The following is a 6,000-nucleotide window of genomic DNA, read 5'->3' as shown; positions in this document are numbered from 1 at the left end:
AAACTTAGTGTTGGATTTTTATAAAAAAAAAACTACTGAATCGAGATAAAAAAAGTTTGAAGGCAATATTTTTTTATTTTTGAATAACTATTTGAGTCGAAAATAAATTTTTTCAAGTTTAAGTCTTGTTTTTTTTGTTAGGTTTTTAATTTTTTGTAAAAAAAACTTTAAAGCCAACATCTCAAGGTTTTAAAAAGATATTTTAATCGAAAATCAATTATTACCATTTTTTATTAATTTTTTATGTTTAGGTTTTTATTTTTTGTAAAAAAAACTATTAATTTTATTTTTCTCAAAATTTGTTCAAATGGTGAAAACAATATTTCTTACAAGCTTAAATTAGTTGGAAGCCATAATCTCAAAGTTTGGAAAGATATTCTTTTTGTTTTTGGAATGCGAACAAATAAAAAACTTTATTCCATTCTTTTACCCAACGTTTCGTAAGAATTCCTTACTTCTTCAGGTTATTTCTGTTCTTTATTTAATACTTGTAATAGATCACATTATAATTGTTAAAAACTCCGTATTGCATCCTCACGACAGCACTGACACAAATTTAAAATAAATAACAAATACAATATAAAATAATACAAGCAAAAAAAGTAAATTATTAAAAAAGAGGCTGGGATGCGACCCACACTGATAACTTAACATCCCGTCTGTCGATTTGTCTTGCTTAAAAGTTTGTCTATATGTACTCGTACCAATTTTTACCAAATTTGCGTACTATTTTTTATAAAAAAACCGACTGTTGGATTTTTTTTTTTATAAAAATTACTGAATATCGAAAACAATATTTTATGTGAAATAAAATAAGTTTGAAGCCAATATTTTTAATTTTTGAAACACTATTAGAGTCGAAAATAAATTTTTAAAGAGTTTTAGTATTGTTTTTTTTTTAGTTTTGTTTTTTGTAAAAACACTGTCAATTCGATTTTTCTCAAAGTTTTTCCTAATATTGAAAACAATATTTCTTAAAAATAAAAAGTAGTTAGAAGCTATGATCTCAAATTTTTGAAAAGATATTTGAGTCGAAAATCATTTTTTACCAACTTTTGTTAATTTTTTTTTCGGTTTTTAATATTTTGTAAGAAAACTGTCAATTCGATTTTTTTTAAATTTTACTGAATGTTGACAACAACATTTTTTGAAATATAAAATTAGTTTAAAGTTAATATCTACAATTTTTGAAAAGATATTTGAGTCGAAAATAAATTTTTACCAACTTTTATTAATTTTTTTTTAGATTTTTATTTTTTATAAAAAAAAACTGTCAGTTCAATTTTTCTCAAAATTTTATCAGATGTCAAAAACATTATTATTCGTAAAATTTTGGAGGTGACAAATTTTTTTTTCAGTTTTTTTGATTTATAAAAAAAAAAAACGTGGAATGGATTTTTTTCAAAAAATATATTTCTTTGATATCACGTTACAATATATTATATAAAATTAAATTCAAGTCTCTAGCGTACGCAATTTTCTTGAGAGCCCTTTCTGCATCTTTCTGTCTTATTGTCTGTATAACAAAATTTATTTGAAGTTGATATCTGTTCTGGTTCTTGAGCTATGGACAACGAAAAAAACGTCGCGAACGTACCTACACACGCACGCACAGACATCTTTCAAAAATCTTATATTTCGACTCTAGGAACCTTGAAACGTCGAGAAATGTCAAAATTTTCAGTTTGACAAATCGGACCCATTACAATAACTTCCTATGGGAAGTTAACTAGACGAGAAAGACATTATATCACAGCTTAATTTTCAGGTACTTGATGTTAAAGTCAAGTTTTATTTTTTGTAAAAAAAACTATCAATTCCATTTTTCCCAAAATTTTACTGAATGTTGACAACAATATTTTTTTTTTTAAATAAAAGTAGTTTAAAGCCAATATCTCAAAGTTTGGAAAGATATTTGAGCAGAAAAACAATTTTTACCAACTTTTATTAATGTTTTTGCTTAGGTTTTTATTTTTTGTAAATGAAAATTTCAATTCGAGTCTTCTCAAAGCTTTTTAGAATATTGAAAACGATATTTCTTGTAAGATAAAATAAATTGGAAGATGTAATCTCAAATTTTTGAAAAGATATTTAAGTCGAAATTCAATTTTTACCAAGTTTGAGTAATATATGTTTAGGTGTTTATTTTTTACACAAAAAAAAAACTCTCGATTCGTTCTTTCTCAAAATCTAACCAGATGTTAAAAACGTTATTTTTCGTTGCACAAAATTGTTTTGGAAAATAGAGGCTGGGATGCGACCCAAACTGATTACTTTCCATCCCGTCTGTCGATTTGTCTTGCTTAAAAGTTTGTCTACATGTACTCGTATCAATGTTCACTATTTTTTGGAGAATTTATTTTTTATAAAAAAACGGAATATCATCTACACAAAAACTTTAATACATTTCTTTAAAAATTTAAGAAAGTATTGTTTCTCAAAAAACAATTTTGTTTTGGAAAAAAACATAACTCCAGCTTGTTTTTAAAGCAAATATTTTTTAAATAAATTTAAAATATAAAAGATTAATAATGTTTAAAAATACATACACAAACTTTGAGACTAATTCAATTTTAATAATTTAAGCATACGATTTTGTATAAATGTTTAATTTAAGTTAAAATCACAAAATGGCTACCAAAAAATGTATGTGACTTCTAAGGTCTACATTGGTCATGTCGTTATAGTTTTCATGACTTATTAACATTTATGCGTTGATTAACGTCCTTACACTACACTAATCTAATCGAAATGACGCTACGATTTGTCTACAGTTAATATTATTTTGAAATCCAAAGCGGGTACTATTACGGAATTGAAATATTAAAAAGGTAATCCTAAATTGAGCTTGAAGACACATACTCCACATTGAATCTGAATTTTTAATTAAACTTTTCGAAAGAGTGTTCACTTTTTTAATCCAAAATTAATGACACATTTTGATGCTTTATTCTACGCCTCATATAATTTATCAGGTTAATGACTAAAATTGAAATAATAGCTACATATGTATAATCAAAACCACTTGTGTTTTATGAAAGGTTTTAGTGCTGCTTGCAATCAAAATGGCATTAGATGTCTTTTTTCATTAATAAAAAAATTCAATTATTATCGTTTTATTAAAAATTCTGTTTAATAAAAAAACAACATTCAAACAAATTAATATAAAACTTGCAACCGATATTAAATTTAATGAAGTTCAAAAAGTATTATATAACCAAGACTTAGCAATATTTCAGTAATTGAAATTGTCCAAGACCTAAAGTCAATACAATAATTTATTCAGAAGTTTTAAGTTTTTTGTGTGATAGAAAAACTTAGCAATTAAATTTTTCTGAAAAATTTTTAAAAACGTAGTTTTTGGTAGACATTATACATTTATTTTGAAACATTACCTTAAAAATAGTGTTTAGTTTTTATACTTAAAAACAAATTAAAAAGGTGTATACCCTTTTCCATGTATTTCAAATGATTAATATTAAAAAAAAACCTTTATCAATACCCTTTTTTCTTTATTTTAATTGCTCGAAAAAACAACAACGTGTTTGTAAAAAGTCTTCTTTTTCAAACTGAAGAACGAATTGGATAAAAATAGCTTTGAATTTTGTATAAATTTATAAACTTTGTAGATTCTTTTATTCCTTTATTGAAATGTAGGTCGATCCTACAAAGCCAATTAAAAACCAATGAAAATGATTTAGAAAACAACCTTCTTGTTTGAACTTTATATATCTAACTATACTACGATATTGGCAACAAACCAATTCTCTCAATAAGCAACAAGTTTATTCAAATTTAATTGAGTTTCAAAGACTCTATTAATGTTACGATGTTTTAAGCATTAAATGAAATAAAAACTTCAATTAAAACAAAAACAACTCCAAAAGTTGTTATAGAAACCCTCAACCAATGGCGCAACCTGTGGAAAAGTTTTCCATTGAAAACAAAACGCATTAAAAAAGTTGTACTTTTGTATCCTGTTTGAACATTTTCATAATATACCCTTCCTTTATTTTCAAAACATCTTATGTACCATTTCTCTATAAAATATTTGAAATAAATGGGGTAAGTAAATTCAATCTTAAAGAAGTAGAGGGGGAATGAATACGATAATTATGTCACGCTGAGCCACCACCGGTAGAAAACAAATTACTATAATGGAGTCTTAGGAATTCCTTTAAAATCAAAGGATATAATTTTTGTTGGGGTGTGGGGCATTTCAGTTTTGATTGTATGGCTAAAGGTTTAAAAAATAACCAACAAATTTCCTTATTTTTTTATTTATAAAATATAGAAATAAATGTTTCCAGAAAGTTAATGGGCTTTCATCTAAAATTTGATTTATATTTAATTTGAATACACTACCAGATCTTTATCAGCATTGAACTCGAAATGTATGTTTTTGTTATTATTTTTTTATTTATTAAATCTTTTAAGCATACTACAAATCAAATATTCTTATTCATAAACAATAAGTAATAAAACCTTTCAGCAATAAATCGCTCTAAGAGACACTTCTTTGGAATAAGTGTTTTTGAATTTGTTTATGTAGAAGAACTTTACTCATTTTTTCTTTAAACAGGTAGTTTTAATTTCACAGCAATTTAACATTTAATCGTTTTGGCAAACATCTTAAAACTTTTAGCTCCTTTTAATCTCATAAGATATACCGACTTTATGCATCAAGTTTTAGTGCATATAAATCACGTATCACACGACAGAATCATTAAAAGTTTAGTTGAGAACTAATGAAAGACTATTTTGGTGACACATTTATATTTTATAAAATTAATGGAGAATTTTGCAGGTATACAGTTAAGTCTGTCGATAGTTCTGGTTTAATTCAATCAAACAGGGTGACATGAACTCTAAAATGAATTTAAAATTGTATGTACTAGAATAAAATAAATAAAAATGTCTTAATGAATACATTTTAAAGTGATTCTAAAGTATCATAAAGCTCTTAATTTTGATATCAAATTAAGTTTCTTATAAGCACAAAAAATGCTTTAAAACTGTATTTCAAACTATTTCAGACAATACAAAAATGTGTTTTTTTGGAATATCCTAAGTTAAGCTCAAATTTATCGGACCACACATAAATGATTTTGAAAATTACTTACTTACTTAAGGTGGCGCTATAGTCGAGGACGGACCTGCTCTTGCGATCATTGACCACTTAACCCACCTTCTCCGCTTCCGTCACAGTGCTCAAAAGCGTACCACAGTAGTCACGTTATAAAGACTGCAGCCGCTTTCGCTTTGAATAGTACACACACTTTTGTAGCTAAAAAAGTATGGTTTGATAAGGATTGCAGAAATCTCCTTAAACTTTCGTTTGTTTACTTAAAACAGTTTAGAACGACCAATTCTCAATTTAAAAAAAAAACATCTATCTTCGCGTTAATAATGATTTTAAAAAAATGTGCTCAGTTAAGAAAATCACCTATTTAAAAAACTTGGCTTAGAAATTGGAAAACTGTACAAATTCAAAGATATTTTGGGAGACAGTGCGCGAACTTGTTGGGCGCAATCAGGGTATGAGGTTCTCTTTAGAAGCTGAGACGTTAGGAGCTCATTTAAAACTCTACTCTCAGTTGATGAAGACCATCATATCTTTGATTACGCGCTACCTGATACTAGAGTCAACGAGCTGGATTAAGAATTTTCATTGCCCGAATTGGAAGTAACGCTCTAAAAAAATGAAAAATAACAAGGCTCCTGGCCTAGACGGCATACCAGTCGAGTTTTATAAAAACGGCAATAATGATTTCAAAAACTACCTCGTGTCCTTTTATAACAAGTTGTACAATGATGGATGTGTACCTACAAGTTTCAACGAATCTGTAGTTTTTGCTACTTTTAAAAAAGGTGATGCTAACGCTGCGGAAAATTATAGAGGTATTTCAATTTTAAATTCAATACAAAAAACTTTTACTGCAATCCTACATGAAAAGCTCACAAAATGGATTGAGGATAACAGTCTTTTGAGCATCTTTC

Source organism: Eupeodes corollae, chromosome 2 (assembly GCF_945859685.1).
Source record: "Eupeodes corollae chromosome 2, idEupCoro1.1, whole genome shotgun sequence".
Lineage (NCBI taxonomy): Eukaryota > Metazoa > Arthropoda > Insecta > Diptera > Syrphidae > Eupeodes > Eupeodes corollae.
This window is presented reverse-complemented; position numbering follows the sequence as displayed.